At 40.5% G+C, this 21,630-nt stretch overlaps 1 pseudogene; it reads right to left on the reverse strand.

Moving 5' to 3' along the window:
* LOC129352159 (SH3 and multiple ankyrin repeat domains protein 2-like) overlaps positions 1 to 21,630 on the reverse strand; it is a 161,197-nt pseudogene that overhangs the window by 87,600 nt on the left and 51,967 nt on the right.

Consider the following 21,630-nt stretch of genomic DNA (forward strand, 5'->3'; position numbering starts at 1 on the left):
AGCCAAAAAATGATCTCTAGCCGAGTCATATTAGCAGAACTATGTCCATCACTACCTACCGACATGGATATGCTTGGATTACAGAATTTCTGATTCAGATTTCTAAGACTAAAACTGATCTGAGTCTATATTCCGTTTCAGAGATCCAGAAAGAAATCCAAATCAAGTCACACAAGCTGACCCACATCAGGGCATCATCAGAACCTTTTCAAGAAACATGTTTAAAAGAGAAGACAGAGAGGACTGGACCATAACCAAACAAAACACAATTTAAGTTCTGCCCTCCCGGACTAGCCCCCAAATTGTTACATTCTGGATGATAAGCAGTCAAGCCTGACAGAAACGTCACACCAAGGGGGGCATTTTTACACTGGAGAAGCAGAATTTATCTGCATTAACACATCATTATCGGTTTGATACGTAAAACTGGCCTGATATGAAAAACTGATGTTTATTTCCATCTTTTTGCTGTTTGTATTTCTGGGCTGGGGTCATGTGGTATTTGTTTGGTCATGTGACTGACAGTGATGCAGAGCGGGGTTGATATCAGCAGTGTCTTTGTCTTTTCCCACTGTTGTAAGTGTATGGAAACATATATAGTAGAAATAGTACTATAAAGTACCATAAGGTGCATCCCTGATAATCACCAAACTACACAACCAGTTCAAAGCTGTCTGTGTTTCCTCTAAAGTGTCAAACCTCACAGTATCATGAAAACTTATTTTTTTCTAGATTTTGTTCAGTGCAGTTTGTTCACAGAAATCACACTCCAGGGAAACGGCTAAATTTAAGCCTCAGCTGTAGTCAGACTGTGACTAACGGTGATGTGATTTCAGTTCATCCCGTCCTCCCTCTCTCTGTGAAACGCTGCAGCTAATGAAACGCTCCACTGGAGTGGATGTGGAGGACCTGGAGGACCCCGTGGGACTGCCTTTCGTAAAAGCCTGCCTGGATAAGGCTCTTTTGTAACTGAGGCGTAGGTTATGAGTCAAACATGCAGATAATCGCAGCAGGAGAGCAGGTTCACTGTCCATCGGGACAAATCCTCAGTTCAGGCCACAGATGTTCGATTCGACTCTTACAGGATGAGAGCATGAAGCAAAATCACTCTGATTTGAACGTATTCACACATACAAAACCAAAATGTTAAACATCAAATCTTTCATTTTAAGCACAAAACCCCCAGTTAGAACAGCTTAACTGGAAATGACGCTTGAAACATGTGAAAACTGTAGGAAAGGTTTTTCAGGCAGCTGAACACATAACATACCTACCCTAACCTTCAGGTTTTTATGATTCTGCGACGGAGGAAATTCACACACATTTTCATAAAAATGATGAAAATCATTGGGTCTACGTGACTGCTAACTCCCACCTGCAGGTGGCAGTGTCTCTTACTTTAACTACACTTCAGTTGGACTGGATATGCAGCGTAACAAAAATCCAGCTGATTTCTTTATGTCCAGCCTGTCTGCTTATTTTCACATCTTTTTGCTTCTACATATAGATTTTGAAAGGGAAATGAGGAATAAATATTGCAAAATTCCTCACAAATATTTCCATCGTAGTTCCGCAAAATCAGTGATTCTGATTGCAAAAACTCAGCAAAACAAACGTGAAGTTCTGGAGGAACTGCAAAATGTTCACTTCATCACGAAGAGATGATTCATGATGTTGACTTTAACTGTCTGTGGTCATAATGTTCTGCCTGACATGTTGTAGGGCCTCAGACTTTGGTTGCAGTCACCTCCCACTTTCTTAAAATCACACTTCAAAGTCGCAGCATCATAGTACTTCGATTCTGTTTTTCTGAAATAAACGGCAGATTTGAAGTGATGTTTGTGACACCAGCTCAGCGAACAGCCAGGATCTGATCTGTAGGGGAAAGTTGAGCAACATTTCCTGCAGAAATCTAATTTGCTTGCTGCAAAACGAACATTTAATGAAATAATTGGAGTGACTCAGAAACATCACAAACATTCATGCACACACATTAAACTTTGTCGTGTTCAGGTTTCATGTCACGGTGCGTTTGTAAATATTTTCACGCTTTCTGAATAAATTCAGGCGCATCAGAATCGCCCTTTCTGCGCCCGACGAATCCCAAAAAGACGGTCGGCATTTCACGCTCCCTCGCTGCTCTCCCCCACGACTTTAATTACAACATTTCCATTATTGGCCAAGAAAGCGTTTGCATCCTTGGTTGAAACTGACCTTGGCTGTTTCCCCACTGTTGCCATGGCAACAAATGAGATGAGGAGAACGTGCCGCTTCTATAAATGTTTTCCCCGCACTCTGAAAGCTGCAGTAAATCACCAAGAACTGGCTAAAAATAGCAGCAATTACTTTTATGTCTTTACTTATGTTTCAGCGGTACCTGGAATGGAGTCTGGCTGTTGTAGTTCTTCACTTCCTTGTCGGCTCCACGGACCAGCAGCACTCTGGCACAGTTATCCTGGGAGGGAGAACAGAAAAAAACATGAAGCAGAACCAACCAGAAACATCCTGAAGATCCGAGTCCTTTAAGTTCTCCTACTTTGTTCTGGAAGAACGGCGATTATCTTCCAGTGACAGAGTTTTCAAGAGGTGCAGGGAAGAGTGTTCACCACCTCAGCATGTCATTACTAAGTGAGAGGCAGCAGGACCACCTGCAGCAGGAGTGGAGCTTCTTCTGAATCTGTTGCTCCACTCCGACAGGAAGAGGGAGCCGGGGACGAGAGAGAAGAAGAGCGCTGGCGCGAGCTGAGGGGCTTGAATCTGCACAACTCGCCCACAATGTGCTGCACCACGCATGCACCGCGCACACATACATGATATAAATAGTTTTTTTAGAGCCACAATGAGCTGCGGAGAGTTGGCAGGAGAATCACAAACTGAAGCACAGCCATGATCTGAGCAGAGCCGTCAGCTCCTTCCATACGTTCTGCCGTGAGACGCTTCCCTTCTCATTGAAATCCTGCGGGTTATTATACCCGTCCACCTGGACCGCAGCCAGTCCTCCAACACGCTGTCCTTCCTCCTCAGAAACGCTCAGAAATGTGGCTGAATCACTCAGGACAAACGGGAAAATTCATTAAACGAGGAGCAGAAACAAAGATGGAGGTCAGAGCAGAGCTTCACGACTCTCCTGGAAACTTTGATGCCAGGGTCTTCTGCAGCCGTTTGTCACTCTTGGAAGGGTTCAAAGGTCATCTGGACTCCATTTGGACAACGTTTCTCGTTTCTCCAGTACTGGACGTCCCAGCAGATCCAGTCAGGGTCAGCGTGTGCAAAGTTCAGAGAAATGACTGAAAAACCACAGGCCTCACTCAGGTCAAAGGTCATGATAATGGGTGAAAAGCTCTTCCCTCGAAAAACAAACTTCATGCAAAATTATTCTCTTGGAAAACAAAACAACGAAATGAGACGAGCCAGAAAACGAGACGTTGACCACAAAGCAGAATGAATCGACTGCAACTGGTCTGATGATGGACCAGAGCAACTTACTGGGTTTGGTTTGGAAACATTGTTGTTTATATTTCTCATTTAAAATGATGAAAGTAAACAAAATGAGATGAGAAAATCTGCTTTTTATTTTGTTGCCCAATATCTGTTCACATATATTCTGTTAATAAGCCAAAAAAATCACCTTTCCTTTCTGAAACATTCATGTTTGAGGTTTATTGATACTTTGGATTAATTCAGAGACAGATGGTGAAAAATAAAAATAATCACAGTGTGGAGCAGATTCACCTAAAATCAGCTAAACTATCCTCAGTGCAGTTTTATATTTTTATCAAGTTGCAGGAAATGAATCTCAGTTTTGGGGATTTTTCTCATTCAGATATCATAATAATTTATCTGGAAACAGTTTTCAGTAACGACTGTTAAAATGACAGTGAAGCCTTCATGATGATCAGCAGGAGAATTGAACCAATATTATATTTTTACTTCACTGGTTTTCTTGGCACCACAGATAATTTCAGTTGCTGAGATTTAAAAGCAGCAGAGGGAATATTTTCTCTAAAAGCCAAACTGAGAGCAGCAAGTTAAACGCTCTGGTGTGCTGCAGCACAAACGATGCTGACCTGCAGCACAAACGACGCCAGAGGCTTCAGAGACCAGCTTCAAGTCGAGTGGCGTCTGGAGAGGGTCACAGCTTGGTGTGAAAGTCTGAGCAGCTCCTCACAAGAGAGGAAGAGAGGAAGCAGATTTACCCTCAATCTGACCTGAAGACTTGGATTGTTCACCTGGAAAGATTCACTGAAACCAAACTGTCTGGGAAAACACAGAGTTTGGTACCAAACTCTGATAAATGAAGTGCTTTAAACAGTTTCTTTATTTTTCTGTAATATCCTGCAGAGCTGTTTGTCCTTTCTGTGTGAATGAGCCTCATAGGAGTGAACCTGTTGTTCATCAAATCCCATCAAATTTGTTTCCAGATATAAAAACATCAATTACTTGTTGGGTTTCTTTGTTTTAAAAGACGACAACGCTTCTTGACTTGCTTTTATTTCTGAATAATGAAAGGCTGATGGATCCTTTTCTGTCATCTCACACACAACTTTCACTTCCTGGAAATTTGTAGAGCAAAAGCAGCTAAATGGATGAAATGATGTGTGGGTGTTGATTATAGGAGTTATATGATGAAAAGATTAAAAGCAGAGCGCTCTTCACGTTGAACTTCAGCTGTTCACAGTAATTAGAGGAAGACCCAGCAACTCGACTTTCCTCCTGGGACCGACTGGAACATCATAAATACTAGCAGGGACGGTAAATAACTCGACTCCTGGGAAAAAGAAACAGAGCGGAGCAGAAGAACGGAAGCTGAGCTCCTCGGATTGAAGCTCCGGACTCTGCGGTTTCCTGTCAGGTCTGGTCGATGTCATGGCCGCCGCCTGTGAGTGGAGCTCACGTTTTCCTGCAGTCTGAACCGAACAATGAGGAGCATGAAGGCAACGCAGGCCAGACGGAGAACATTTCACATTTCTCTTATTGGGAATAATTCACTTAGATCTGAAGGGTTATGCTGTGAAATACTGAGCAGTCAGCGTCTTACCAGCAGCAGCAGAACAACTTTATGGTTTTTAATGAAGAATATGGATCAGAAATCTAAATGGGATCAAAAGTTTTGGTCTAAATATGAAGCAACAATGGACAAAAATGTCCACATGCAAAAGCCTTCAAATAAAAAGGGAAAAATTTTCATATTGAAATATTAACTTCCATTCAGAAATTATGTAACAGTACAGAATCAATCTGCATTTGTTCATGTTTCCGGGTCAAAAACTTTATTCATATTTATTTAACTTTCACCATTTTCTGCTGAAATCTATTATTAGAGCTGAAATGTTTCTGGTCACCAGAGAAACAGAGCGACATAAGAAGCTCGTTTTATTTAAAGAGCAACAAAAGGAGTTTTATTTCATAACCATTTGTGGATGTGTTACATGAGAAATGTGTTTTTTCTCTTAATAATCAATAAAGATGATCAGGCTGGGAAAGTTTGTTAAGCATTGATAATGGAAGTTTAGTTTTTACTAAAAACACTGAATATTTTCTAATATTCTGCATCAAACCCAGGATTTTACTTTCATGTCATAGAAAACTTCACTTTCCAGCATGAACGTTTACGATCAGTGGCGACAGGAAACCTGCTCACCTGGTTGTAGTTTATTATTTTGCTCACCTGGTTGTAGAGGGCGCGCAGATGTGCAGGGCGGTGTTCCCCGAGGCGTTCTGGGCGCTCGTCAACGCTCCGTAGAACAGCAGATGCTCCAGATGCTGCACATGGCCGTGACGGCAGGCCTGCACACACACACACACACACACACACACACACACACACACACACACACACACACACACACACACACACACACACGCACGCACACAGACACACACACACACACACACACACAGTGGTGAGAGGATCCCTGCAGTGTGACGCCTTCACCACTAGATGTCAGTGTGGTGCAGAGGAGGAGAAGTGAAGCGGAGCAGCAGCTGGTAGCAGCTGGTCGCCTCAGTTTGAACCCAGTAGCAGAAAGACGGAGGAAAGGAAGTTAAAGAGAATCAAACCTGAAATAAAAACCCACCAGAGTCACAGAGAGAAACTCATCTGTCCAGATGTTTATTAAATACGCTTATCTTTAGAGAAAACCCTGAATGTGTAGACTGTCTGACCTTTGAACTTGTTGGGTTTGTATTTTCCCCTCTCCAAAAACTCAAATTCATAATTCAAACTGAAATAGAAGCTGAGTTTAATTTTTCTCTATGGAGTCTCATGAATATTTCTGAGAAAAACATTTCAAACTTAATGTCAAATTTCAATTTCAACTTCCAGAAAAAAGTCAAAGTAAAACTTTTCCTGTTTGACTGAAATTTAATTTGTGTTTCTGTTAAAATGTATTTACATATATTTTTTATTTCTGTATGTTTGGGCTGATCATCCTGCCACTGTCATGTTGCATTCACAAAATGTGAAAAAATGGACAATTCAAGTTTCAGATTCCATATAAATGACAAAATAACAAAACAACTGACAGATATTAATGATCTGAGCTTCACAATTGACATAAATGTTGAATGAAAGGAAAATATTTCATAAATATCAGCAGGATTAGAGAAAAAAGAGGTAAAACAAACAGTCAGCATCCAGCCTGGATGCTTTATTAAACTTATATATATTTAAAAAGAGTCAAAGAGAAACAACTCTGATGTTTACACTTCTAAAGCTAAATATCACTTTATAACCTTTTTATGAAACAAAGTGCTTCAGCTGCAAATCACAGAGGAGATGAAAAGCAAGCAGACTTTAAAATGCACTGACGCATTGTGCAGACATTAAAAATGGATGTTGCTTATGTTGCACGAAAAGTCATTAAGCCTGCAAACATAAGCAATATAAAAACAGCTGAGCTGCTGCTTGTAGAGCTGATGCTCGTCATCATGGTGAGTATGTCAGAGGTCTGGGAGATGAAGCTCCTCCACCTGAATTTATACATCATGTTTCATCATCTCTGAGTTTATGAACAATTACAAACAATGGAACAGAAACAGTGAAAATCCTGCATGATGTCACGAGAGAAATGAACTTTTCCTCTCAACAGAAAGTCTTTTCTGAGTGGAAAAACTTTGAGGAGAAACAAATATGAACGTGAAGCGAACGAAGCGGCAGCAGCTTCTTCTTATCAGCTCTGAAACGGGACGGATGAGGAAGGCTGAGATTTTACAGCCTGACAGGGAGGAGATAAGCAATCTGATGAATCTGAAGGCCAGAACACACAAGTGGTGTGTGTGTGTGTGTGTGTGTGTGTGTGTGTGTGTGTGTGTGTGTGTGTGTGTGTGTGTGTGTGTGTGTGTACCTGGTGGACCTCGTGCCAGCGTTCTCGTCCTGGCAGCAGACGGAGGCGTGTTGGCGGAGCAGCAGCTCGCAGCAGCCCGGGTCTCCGCCCGTCACCACGCTGTGGTAGAGCGGCGTCAGGCCGCGGCTGTCCTTGTAGTCTGGAGACGCTCCCAGCTCCAGCAGCGTCTGGATCACAAATGAAAACAGGAAAGTTTCTCGTCTCTCTGAAGCACCGAGAGCCGAGCGGCTGCAGGCCGACGTAACGTCTGAATGGAGGGTTTGAGTCTTTGGAGGAGGAAGTCGGAGTTTCCTCACCATGAGGATGAGCTGGTTCTTGGCGCGCGCCGCTTTGTGAAGGGCGGTCAGGCCGTCCTTGGCCCTGAAGTCCAGATGAGCTCCTCCGTTCTTCAGGACCTTGATCATCTCCACGCCGCTGTCCAGCTGGGCCGCCGCCGTCAGCGGGCTCTCTGCAGGAAACACAACCATTCAGAAAGCAAATCCACTTCCTGCAGCTCTCAGACGGTGAAACGTTTGTTTTCTTAAGCTCAGCATGGAGACGAGTTTCCAGCTGCTCCAAAACTCCTGGGAGGAAGAGTTTGATCTGAACCTCAGGAGAAAACTCCGTCAGTTCAGCACCAAACGCTCTCAGGTAACAAGATGCAGAGCAACGCTGGTCTGAGGGCAACGAGACGCTCCTGCTGAGGAACCAGAGGATCACAGAACCGGATCAAAACCGGATCACAGAACCGGATCGGAACCGGATCAAAACCGGATCACAGAACCGGATCGGAACCGGATCGCAGAACCGGATCGGAACCGGATCAAAACCGGATCACAGAACTGGATCAGAACCAGATGATAGAACCGGATCAGAACGGTTCAGACGCAGCAGCTACAGGAAAAAGTATATATTATCTTCAAATTAATAATTTCCTCTGAACATGATGAAGACACTATAGAGTGATGGAAACCAAAACTAAACGAACCAAAACTAAACGAACCAAAACTAAACGAACTAAAACTAAACGAACTAAAACTAAACGAACCAAAACTAAACGAACCAAAACTAAACGAACTAAAACTAAACGAACCAAAACTAAACGAACTAAAACTAAACGAACTAAAACTAAACGAACCAAAACTAAACGAACCGAAGCAACTGAACATGGAAAACAAAATGAAAGTAAAAAACAGAACAAGACGGAATTATACAACCAGTTTATCAGTGAACTGTTTCTCAGTGAACTGGTTTCTCAGTGAACTGGTTTCTCAGTGAACTGGTTTCTCAGTGAACTGGTCTGTCAGTGAACTGGTTTACATCCAGTATGATCTGGGCAGCATGAATGACATGGAGACTTTCCTGTTCAGAGTTTGAGGTTCTGCTCAGATCGAAGGAAGAACCTAAAGTATGACCAGTTTGGACCACAGCAGGTACGGGAAGCCACAAGTGCCACAATTAAATAACTTAAAAAGTGCCAAAAATAAAAGCATCACATTTTGTTAAATTAATGATTTTTTACTATTTACAGGAATTATTTGATGAGGAACAAAATGCATTTACTTTACGTTTCCATATTATTGCAGCCAATCAGCTGGGAGAATCCTGCTGCTGTGATTGGTCTAAATAAAAGACATTTATCTGCATCAATCAAACTCAGATTGTCCTATTTAATAGATAACATACAACTGGATGGCAATTCATTACAGATATTGTATGATAATGTCCTAATTTACTTACTTTATAATGATATTTTGTGCAGAACAAAATTGAGTTGAATTTAATTTAAGATAAAAATTCTTGTTCCAAGTTTCAGTACAACTAGATATACCATGTAGGTCTATCTAGCAGACACTCACAGAAAGATAGAATATAAAGTATTTATAAAAAACAGAATAAAGAATAAAATACTGTACAGTAAAGGCAAAAATTTCAAAGTAAAAGTTTCCTGAGGCAACTGTTTCCCTGACTCTCCCTTCATCCTGAAACTTATCTTCAAACTTCACTTTTCTTCCCTTCAGGTTTTGATCTGATAAAGCAGGTCGTCTGATTCTCTATTAATTATGAGGCGCAACAAGAAAACAGCACAGAGGTGATTAAAGCAGCGCTGATGATGCTAAACAAGGTCATCAAAACAAGACACCAGTAGACAACAAACGTCCCAGTTCAACATAATCAGCTTATTATGGACAGCAGCCGGCTTGGCCCAGAAATGATCAAATTCCAAGTATTTTGCAGGAAAAAGCAGCTTTATAAGGTCCAGATCCCAGAACCGAATGTGTGAAATGTTGAAAACATCTTTGAAATAAAAGCTAAAGACTGAAGATTGTTCCTGAGCAGAAAAGAGTCAGGAGACGGAAATACTTTCAGGTCATATAATAAAAGAAGCAGCAGATATTAAAACATAAACACAGAAAACACTCAAAAAAAACAATAATGTCCAAAGAAAATAACTTCAGACTGAAAGAAAAAAATGAGAAAAAATCCTGAAATTATCCAGTGGAAATCTGATTTAGCTCTTTAATTCAACAGAATTATTAGAAAAATATCAAAGTAACAAACAGGCCTGGACAAAAATGATGACGTTCACATGACATGTGAACCTCAGACGTTCACATGATATGTGAACCTCAGACGTTCACATGACATGTGAACACCTGTTCACCTGTTGGCTTGGAAGCTGAGAGGAGCAGAAACCTGATAAACGCTGCAGAAATCCTCTGATTCCCTCCACAAGTTGAGCAACAAAATATTCACTGACAGGTTGCATCGTTATTGTCCAGGATTTTGGAAGCTAGTTGCTGTTTTTAAATGAAAGGCGTCTGTTGAACCCAAGTTATTCAGTGGGATTCTCTCTTTATTACTGTTTCCAGTTTATCATCACTTCTGTCAGTTGAAAGTTATTACAGCAATCATTAAGTTATTACAGTGATCATTATTGGTTATTACAGCAATCATTAAGTTATTACAGTGATCATTATTGGTTATTACAGCAATCATTAAGTTATTACAGTGATCATTATTGGTTATTACAGCAATCATTAAGTTATTACAGTGATCATTATTGGTTATTACAGCGATCATTAAGTTATTACAGTGATCATAAAGTTATTACAGCGATCATTAAGTTATTACAGTGATCATTAAGTTATTACAGTGATCATTAAGTTATTGCAGTGATCATTATTGGTTATTACAGTGATCATTAAGTTATTACAGTGATCATTATTGGTTATTACAGTGATCATTAAGTTATTACAGTGATCATTAAGTTATTACAGTGATCATTAAGTTATTACAGTGATCATTAAGTTATTACACTGATCATTAAGTTATTGCAGTGATCATTATTGGTTATTACAGTGATCATTAAGTTATTACAGTGATCATTATTGGTTATTACAGCGATCATTATTGGTTATTACAGCGATCATTATTGGTTATTACAGTGATCATTAAGTTATTACAGTGATCATTAAGTTATTACAGTGATCATTAAGTTATTACAGCGATCATTAAGTTATTACAGTGATCATTAAGTTATTACACTGATCATTAAGTTATTACAGTGATCATTAAGTTATTACAGTGATCATTATTGGTTATTACAGTGATCATTAAGTTATTACAGCTATCATTAAGTTATTACAGTGATCATTAAGTTATTACAGTGATCATTATTGTTATTACAGTGATCATTAAGTTATTACAGCGATCATTAAGTTATTACAGTGATCATTAAGTTATTACAGTGATCATTATTGGTTATTACAGCGATCATTATTGGTTATTACAGCGATCATTATTGGTTATTACAGCGATCATTATTGGTTATTACAGTGATCATTATTGGTTATTACAGTGATCATTAAGTTATTACAGTGATCATTATTGGTTATTACAGTGATCATTAAGTTATTACAGTGATCATTATTGGTTATTACAGCGATCATTATTGGTTATTACAGCGATCATTATTGGTTATTACAGTGATCATTAAGTTATTACAGCTATCATTAAGTTATTACAGTGATCATTAAGTTATTACAGCGATCATTAAGTTATTACAGTGATCATTAAGTTATTACAGTGATCATTATTGGTTATTACAGTGATCATTAAGTTATTACAGCTATCATTAAGTTATTACAGTGATCATTAAGTTATTACAGTGATCATTATTGGTTATTACAGTGATCATTAAGTTATTACAGTGATCATTAAGTTATTACAGCGATCATTAAGTTATTACAGTGATCATTAAGTTATTACAGTGATCATTATTGGTTATTACAGTGATCATTAAGTTATTACAGCTATCATTAAGTTATTACAGTGATCATTAAGTTATTACAGTGATCATTATTGTTATTACAGTGATCATTAAGTTATTACAGCGATCATTAAGTTATTACAGTGATCATTAAGTTATTACAGTGATCATTATTGGTTATTACAGCGATCATTATTGGTTATTACAGCGATCATTATTGGTTATTACAGCGATCATTATTGGTTATTACAGCGATCATTATTGGTTATTACAGCGATCATTATTGGTTATTACAGTGATCATTATTGGTTTTTCAGGGCGTCTGCAGGGGAAGCAGTGGGTTTTTCTCCAGCTGGAGTTCTGGAGGTTTGGTTCTGGTACCAGAGGTCGTTATTTCAGCAGCAGCTCAGCCGAACTGCTCCTCTTCCTCCTGCTCACCTTCATCGGTCCACTCAACGCTGCTCAACCGCAGCACAGACACTCCTGACAGATTCATTACATAATCATAAATAAACAGAATTATGAGCCTCAGCGCTGGAGGGAAGTCAACAGCTCTTAAAGCAACGCATGACGGCAACATGTTTGTTGCTGCCTGAGGCAACAAGATGAAGGTGGAAACAACTGGAGCTGATCAACGCAGGAGAAAAAACTCACCTGGGCAACATTTCACCTGAGCAACATTTCACCTGAGCAACATTTCGCCTGGACAACATTTTACCTGGGCAACATTTCGCCTGGACAACATTTCACCTGAGCAACATTTCGCCTGGACAACATTTCACCTGAGCAACATTTCACCTGAGCAACATTTCACCTGAGCAACATTTCACCTGAGCAACATTTCACCTGGGCAACATTTCGCCTGGACAACATTTTACCTGGGCAACATTTTACCTGAGCAACATTTCGCCTGGACAACATTTCACCTGAGCAACATTTCACCTGGGCAACATTTCGCCTGGACAACATTTTACCTGGGCAACATTTTACCTGAGCAACATTTCCCCTGGGCAACATTTCACCTGAGCAACATTTCACCTGAGCAACATTTCACCTGAGCAACATTTCACCTGGGCAACATTTCGCCTGGACAACATTTTACCTGGGCAACATTTTACCTGAGCAACATTTCCCCTGGGCAACATTTCACCTGAGCAACATTTCGCCTGGACAACATTTTACCTGGGCAACATTTCACCTGGGCAACATTTCACCTGAGCAACATTTCACCTGGGCAACATTTCACCTGGGCAACATTTCGCCTGGACAACATTTTACCTGGGCAACATTTTACCTGAGCAACATTTCCCCTGGGCAACATTTCACCTGAGCAACATTTCACCTGAGCAACATTTCGCCTGGACAACATTTTACCTGGGCAACATTTCACCTGGGCAACATTTCACCTGAGCAACATTTCACCTGGGCAACATTTCACCTGGGCAACATTTCACCTGGGCAACATTTCGCCTGGACAACATTTTACCTGAGCAACATTTCGCCTGGACAACATTTTACCTGGGCAACAGTGTCCTGAACAGCTGATAAGCCTGGTGGAGTTCAGAGGGTTGAACCTTCAGGTCCAAATGAAATGAAAACTGTGGACCACTGGGTAACCATCCGGTTCTGGTTCTGGTTCCGCTCAGCCCAGGTAAGATGCTGTAGCTCATAGTGGACCCAGATGTTCTGTCCAGTCCTGACGTTCCTCTCGATCCTGATTTCACTCCATGTTCCTCTCCAGGTTACCACTGTTCATCTTTCCTTCCACACTTTTTCCTTCCACTCAACTTTCTTTGAAAAAGCTTTGGTGCAGCTTGATGAGTTTTCAATATTTCTTTTTCTCACAATGTTCACATATTTTTTTAGACTTTTGGGTTTTCATGAAGACAACATGAAAACTATTTTTCCAACATTTCCCTTCAGATGTGATAAATTTATATGATGTACGAGTTTCACTTTCTGAAATTAATAATTCTGCTGTTTTAATTTACAATATGTTGTATAAAACATTGAGGTATAATAAACTTTTGCTTCACTTTGTGTTTTTGAAATATCCATTTCTGTTCTAATTTTGTCTTTTTTGTTCTGTTCCATTTTGTTTTGTGTGTTTTGAAGGTTAAAAATGACCAGAATAAAGAAATGAATCTAATTTAAATTAATAATATTGATTTGCACGGCGAGTAACTGACTGAGAAACAGACGATGTGTTCAGGGTCCGTCCGGATCTCTGTGTTTCTCCTCTGGAACCAGGAACCACCTTCTCAACGCGCTGACATCAGAACTGGGCTCATTACCCAGAAGCCTCCTGGGCCCAGGATGTTCACACCTGGGAACCTAATCAGCAGAGAAATGCTTCACTGCAGCCAGCAGGGCGGCGCTTTGCCTCGCGGAGCCACTGGAGGGTCATGAGCTGCAGGACTGATGCGCCGTTATGACCGGCATCATAAAAACAGAAACTGGACGACAGCGAATCCATCACCCAGAACCAAAGGTCCGTCAGATGAACTCTTGTTTCTCTAATTCGGTCTTGATTGGATCGCTGCCTTTACATCGACAAAGTGGACGAGAAACTAAATGTGAAACATGACATTTTAAAAGAAATCATGTTTTTTGATCAAATGTTTCCAGGATGAGGAGGATTTTCTGGGTCTGGGTTTCCCTCCAGAACCAGAACCAGAACCATTTCTTTCCCAGAAGTCTTTCTTTCTGTTGCTCAGTGAGTCTCTGCTGTGTTTGTGTCCGGCCTGCAGCCTTACCACCAGAATCCCCGTCGTGGTAGTTCGGGTCGAGGCCTCGCTCCAACAGCTTCCCCACTTTGTCCACCTGGTTCTGCTGAACCAGGTCCATGAACTTCCTCAGGTTGGCCTGCACACACCGGAGGACAAACGGGTCATCAAAGCAGAACGCCGAGACAAAAGGATCCATTTTCACAAAGTATAATTAGAGATACGGGGAAAGGTCAAAAAAGGTCAAACATAGAAGAATAAAATGAAATCAAGTTGAATGTGGAGATAAGACAGGAGGGGGGGACGGGGAGGACATCGGGGGACAGGGCAGGACGGAGCGGCTCCTTTCTTTCTGCGCCGCTCGGTTCTGTCTGCTTTCTTTTCAGGCCGTGAGATAAAAATAGATAAGAGAGCAGCTCCCTGAAGGAGAGAAAGCAGGAAGAATGAGAGAGCAGAAAAAGATCCGAAACAAAAGCTGCTGCAGCAACCAGCTGCTGCAGCAACCAGCTGCTGCAGCAGGTACAGTGACTCTGATCATGAATATTCACTGTGTTGAAGGATTATACGAGTATTTTGAGCTGCTTGTTTGCTAACATCCCTGCTGTGGTTCGTCTGAAACAGCTTCATCTATGAATCCATCACTTAAACGTTTTAGTAAAAGCTCCTTTGTTCAACCAGCAGATTTTAATTTCATGATTTCTTATACAGTTTGATTTTGTTGTGTCTGAAATTTTGACAGAAATGTTAGAAGTTCTGCTCTGCAGTCCATCAGCAGCAGCCCCAGGTAGACGCTGCTCAATAATTCATGAATGTCTTATTTATTATAGTTTCAGTGGTGACTTTCAGTTTCATTTATAAATAGTTCTGATACAGATAATCTGTGGAAAGATCGATCTCTACCAAGTCAGAGCCAGGAGCCTGGGTTGAGTGCTGTCAATCACTCATGTGAACATGCTGCTCATGGGAGAGAAACAGCTTACCATTACAGGAAAACTGTTGCTAACTAGCCTAAGCATTTATTGCTAAAGCACTGCAGAGAGCAAAAGGGAGGATGAGCAGCGTGTACTTGAGAGGGATTGACAGCGATAAGACCCGCCTCCTGGCTCTGATTGGTTGACCAACCATGTATCTCTGTAGTTAGCACTGGGAGAAGCAACAGGAGCTGGACATGGTGGTGTAAAAGTTTCATACCCCAACTAGAACCTTTCAGAGCAAGGAATACTGAGACTTTAACATATTTTCATCAAACTAAACAAATATTTTTATTTACCGCTAAACTGCTGGCGCTAATTAGCATATTGAGCTAACACAATGCTAACTAGATGTTGCCTGGATGTTGACAAAGCTCTGAGTATAAATACTGATCATTTTACCACCAGCTGCACTGAGAGCAGAGAATCATCCAAAGTGACTCAGTTTCCATCAGACTGACGGCTGCAGTGACTCACCAGCGGCTCAATATCTGGAAATGTCAAAGGATCATGTTCGTGGCCCCGCGTGTGTCTCGTCTTTTATTTAATGTCCCCAGTCCAGCCTGTCCCCTGTGTGTCTCTGCAGGCCTGATGAATCAGAATGAGCAGGAAAGTGTGGTCTCCTCCCTGCCCGTCCTGAACAGGGAGACAGTCTGGACATTGATCTGCTGCTGCTCCTCTTTCTACCTCACAGCAAAGCAACAGGATGGAAATGTTGAGCTAAAATATCACCTTTTAGAACCAGAAATATCCCAGAGAAACACTTCTTCACATTAATAACATTTTGGAAACTTGACTGTATGTATTTATGTCCCTGTTCCATATTTATGAGCATCTTCCTCCTCTTGCCTTTCTTATTTTCCTCCCTGGTTGTGTTCCTTCCCGTCTCGCTTCCCTGCAGTCGGATATGAAATTAGAGCTGCTGTCAGACGGTTTTACCGGCTCCTGTAGGAGAGAGCTGCCACAGACATTTTGATTTGGCTGCACAACAAGATTACAGAGGCTGCAGGACAGCAGCCCAGAGCTGGAACCAAACAACCAGGAGGCTGAAAACTCATTTCGATTCATATAGGAGGAATGGAGGCAGCAGGAGGAGGAGCCTGCTCTTCATCTGCCAGGAAGAAGAGCATCATTCCAAATAATTATAAAAAAGAGGACAATAGAGGTAGATAAGAACTGTTCTCCTCATTTCATTCCCTGATAGGAAGCAGAAATGACCAGAAACAAACAAACAGTCTGAATCCAACCAGACAGGGAAGATTTTAAACTGTAATCTGAGATTCTTGGTGTCTTATTCTGGCGGCGCCTTCGATGTGAAGGTGTCTGAGGTGTTCAGGTTGCACTTCCCAAAGTCTGTCAGACTGAAGTGGGAGGAAGTGGGAGATGTTCCTCCATGTCTGGCTGCTCATCACACCAGCAGGGGGCAGCAGAGTCCACAGCGGGCTGGGAACAGCCGAACCTCCAGCTCGTATTCAAGACTCCGGCTTCTTCAGGTCAATAATGAATCGGTTCATTAAGGAGTTCCACAGGCCTCAGTGTTTGGTCTTTTTGTTTTTAATCCAGGAATATTAAACATATCGACTGGTATAAAGTAAATATTTGTTGTTATGCTGATGATGAACAGATTTTTCACTAAGCCTGTCTAATCAAATCGGATGGATCAATAAGTGATTCCAGTAAGTCTGGATCCTTCAGAAGCACATCAGCTGTCCCTCCATTGACCTTCTAACTGCAGAATTTGACATTTTGAAAATAAATTTGCTGAATGGGAACACGCCAATTATGGAAAAACTCATTTTTTGTGTAAAGTTTTGATGCTATGATGATGTTTTTTTTTGGTCTAAAACTTTAATGGAAACATTTTTTTACATCCCGAGTCACATGATCAGCAGCCAGATGTTACTGCAGGCACATCTTTCATGTTTCTCATGTAAATGATTTGGTATGATTCAATCTTTTTATCATTCAAACACCTTGTTTAGTTTTTCTCAGAACAAACCATAATGTGCATAGCAACCTAACTTAGCAACAGCTAATTTAATTGCAGGGAGTAAAAATGAAAAGGTAATTTGCGGTAAGTGAAAAAAGATGCATGCTGTTTTTGTTGCGGTAAACATCTCTGTCTGGGGAAACGCTAATTGCTTTATTTACCTCTCAACCTTCAGCTGACAGTCGCTCTGATGATGGCAGCAAACTTTTAAAACGTGACTTTTACAGAAACACAGTGAAGGTGTCGCGTGTCCATCCTTACCTTTGTATGAAGTTTGGCGATCTGCTTCTCATCGATGTTGGGCTGTCTGTAGACTCTGCTCTTGTAGCGAAACTGTTGGAGGAAAAAACGATTAAACGTCTTCAACTGGCCTGTGTTCATGGCCACTAACCTGCAGGAAATTACAGATTCCCTCAAACTGGAAGTGGAAATTGCTCATCTGTAGAAATCAGCATCACTGGCTGACATGAGAGAACATGAGAAAACAACGACATCGCGAACATATAAAGACTAAAATCTAATATGACTGCTGTGCATCTGAACCGTCCGGGCTGTACGACGAATCGTTTTGGATAAGTTCAGTGATTTTTATCTTCCTGTTCAGAGTTCAGTCATCTAAACTGGATCTACTGATTCTCTGCTCTCTTATCCAGCAGCAGCTTCACTGCAAAACTCCTCATTGATTTAAACGTTCTGCTTCTGACCATCACGTCTCCCCTTTGGGTGGGTCATTGGTTCTGACCCATTGCGGTTTTGGGTCAAATCCAACTTCACACTTCAGAGGTGAATTGATTTCTGGTTCACAGTTTAATAACTCCTCATTTTGACTCCTGTGATTTGACTGGGACATGAATCTCTCGTATCCTGTTACAACAAACATCAGGGATTTGGGATTGAACCAACAACCCAAGCATAATGAATAAAAACAGCAGGTGGCGCTACATCATTTCAAAAACTTCAAGTGTCTTTAAGAAATATTCTTCAAAGGGAAGTTATAATAAACCTCCAGAAAATGTCAGCAGTTCCACCTTAAACATGCAAAGCAATAAAATTCTGTCCTGGTAGAATAAAAATAAACTGACTTGAGTTTGGGTTCAGACGTCAGCAGTACTCAGATGAAAGGATGTTAGATTAGGATCATATTAAATGTCAAATCTGTCTGATGAATATTACAGATGTAACGGGGGGTAATAACCAAATTAAAGATTTCTCTGCTGCTGCTGAGGGAATCGGAAACTCAAACGTTCTGCGGCTTGATTAAAAGCCATCAGCTAACGAACTCCAGCCGCTCTGAGGTCGGCCAGGAAGCAGACCTGAACTCGGATGATGCTAACGCTGCTATCGGTCAACCAGCTCTGTGTCCATACCTGGATCAGCAGCTGATGGGAGATGAGATGTGAGCACTGAGCTGGGAAACGCTGCGACATTTCCACCGACTCATCCCAACCAGATTACACTAACGCTTTGCTGTTTTTAATATTCATAAGGAACAAAACTCTGGAGTTTCTGAAAATTTGTTTTATCGACCTTTGAAATAAAACGTATAATATCACCAGATGAGAGATGAATGTCAAACTGCAGGTCTCTACTGCTTCCCTTTATACCTCCATCTTCTCTCCATCTGTTCCAAATAATAATCTGTTATGTTTCACCAGCAGGAGCTGAAATATATTGTTGTAGAGAAAACATGTCAGATTGTGTTCATTAAAAACAAAGGATTTGGGATCTATGCCAAGTCTCAGATGTTCTTGTCATGCTTTGAGTTTTGAGGTTTAATATTCATCTTCAGGTCCAGTTAGATCCAGTATCAGCCACAGAACCACAGACCGGCTCCACAGATCAGTCCAGAGTGTGTGTTTTACAGAGTGTGTGTTTTACAGAGTGTGTGTTTTACAGAGTGTGTGTTTTACAGTGTGTGTTTTACAGAGTGTGTGTTTTACAGTGTGTTTTACAGAGTGTGTTTTACATAGTGTGATTTACAGAGTGTGTTTTACAGAGTGTGTTTTACAGAGTGTGTGTTTTACAGAGTGTGTGTTTTACAGAGTGTGTTTTACAGTGTGTGTTTTACAGAGTGTGTGTTTTACAGAGTGTGTTTTACAGAGTGTGTTTTACAGAATGTGTTTTACAGAGTGTGTGTTTTACAGAGTGTGTTTTACAGAGTGTGTGTTTTACAGAGTGTGTGTTTTACAGTGTGTTTTACAGAGTGTGATTTACAGAGTGTGTTTTACAGAGTGTGTGTTTACAGAGTGTGTTTTACAGAGTGTGTTTTACAGAGTGTGTTTTACAGAGTGTGTGTTTTACAGTGTGTGTGTTTTACAGTGTGTGTTTTACAGAGTGTGTGTTTTACAGAGTGTGTGTTTTACAGAGTGTGTTTTACAGAGTGTGTTTTACAGAGTGTGTGTTTTACAGAGTGTGTTTTACAGAGTGTGTTTTACAGAGTGTGTTTTACAGAGTGTGTGTTTTACAGAGTGTGTTTTACAGAGTGTGTGTTTTACAGTGTGTGTTTTACAGAGTGTGTGTTTTACAGAGTGTGTTTTACAGAGTGTGTTTACAGAGTGTTTGTTTTACAGAGTGTGTTTTACAGAGTGTGTTTTACAGTGTGTGTTTTACAGAGTGTGTGTTTTACAGTGTGTGTTTTACAGAGTGTGTTTTACAGAGTGTGTTTTACAGAGTGTGTGTTTTACAGTGTGTGTTTTACAGAGTGTGTTTACAGTGTGTGTTTTACAGAGTGTGTGTTTTACAGTGTGTGTTTTACAGAGTGTGATTTACAGAGTGTGTTTTACAGAGTGTTTTACAGAGTGTGTTTTACAGAGTGTGTGTTTTACAGTGTGTGTTTTACAGAGTGTGTGTTTTACAGTGTGTGTTTTACAGAGTGTGTGTTTTACAGAGTGTGTTTTACAGAGTGTGTTTTACAGAGTGTGTGTTTTACAGAGTGTGTTTTACAGAGTGTGTTTTACAGAGTGTGTTTTACAGAGTGTGTTTTACAGAGTGTGTGTTTTACAGAGTGTGTTTTACAGAGTGTGTGTTTTACAGAGTGTGTTTTACAGAGTGTGTTTTACAGAGTGTGTGTTTTACAGTGTGTGTTTTACAGAGTGTGATTTACAGAGTGTGTTTTACAGAGTGTGTTTTACAGAGTGTGTTTTACAGAGTGTGTGTTTTACAGAGTGTGTTTTACAGAGTGTGATTTACAGAGTGTGTTTTACAGAGTGTGTTTTACAGTGTGTGTGTTTTACAGTGTGTGTTTTACAGAGTGTGTGTTTTACAGTGTGTGTTTTACAGAGTGTGTGTTTTACAGTGTGTGTTTTATAGAGTGTGTGTTTTACAGTGTGTGTTTTACAGAGTGTGTGTTTTACAGAGTGTGTGTTTTACAGAGTGTGTTTTACAGAGTGTGTGTTTTACAGTGTGTGTTTTACAGAGTGTGATTTACAGAGTGTGTTTTACAGAGTGTGTTTTACAGAGTGTGTTTTACAGAGTGTGTGTTTTACAGAGTGTGTTTTACAGAGTGTGATTTACAGAGTGTGTTTTACAGAGTGTGTTTTACAGTGTGTGTGTTTTACAGTGTGTGTTTTACAGAGTGTGTGTTTTACAGTGTGTGTTTTACAGAGTGTGTGTTTTACAGTGTGTGTTTTATAGAGTGTGTGTTTTACAGTGTGTGTTTTACAGAGTGTGTGTTTTACAGAGTGTGTTTTACAGAGTGTGTTTTACAGAGTGTGTGTTTTACAGAGTGTGTTTTACAGAGTGTGTTTTACAGAGTGTGTGTTTTACAGAGTGTGTTTTACAGTGTGTGTTTTACAGAGTGTGTGTTTTACAGAGTGTGTGTTTTACAGTGTGTGTTTTACAGAGTGTGATTTACAGAGTGTGTTTTACAGAGTGTGTTTTACAGAGTGTGTTTTACAGAGTGTGTGTTTACAGAGTGTGTTTTACAGAGTGTGATTTACAGAGTGTGTTTTACAGAGTGTGTTTTACAGTGTGTGTGTTTTACAGTGTGTGTTTTACAGAGTGTGTGTTTTACAGTGTGTGTTTTACAGAGTGTGTGTTTTACAGTGTGTGTTTTATAGAGTGTGTGTTTTACAGTGTGTGTTTTACAGAGTGTGTGTTTTACAGAGTGTGTTTTACAGAGTGTGTTTTACAGAGTGTGTTTTACAGAGTGTGTGTTTTACAGAGTGTGTTTTACAGAGTGTGTTTTACAGAGTGTGTGTTTTACAGAGTGTGTTTTACAGTGTGTGTTTTACAGAGTGTGTGTTTTACAGAGTGTGTGTTTTACAGTGTGTGTTTTACAGAGTGTGTTTTACAGAGTGTGTGTTTTACAGAGTGTGTGTTTTACAGTGTGTGTTTTACAGAGTGT

Source organism: Poeciliopsis prolifica, unplaced genomic scaffold (genome assembly GCF_027474105.1).
Source record: "Poeciliopsis prolifica strain line A6 unplaced genomic scaffold, Auburn_PproV2 SCAFFOLD073, whole genome shotgun sequence".
Classification (NCBI taxonomy): Eukaryota; Metazoa; Chordata; class Actinopteri; order Cyprinodontiformes; family Poeciliidae; genus Poeciliopsis; species Poeciliopsis prolifica.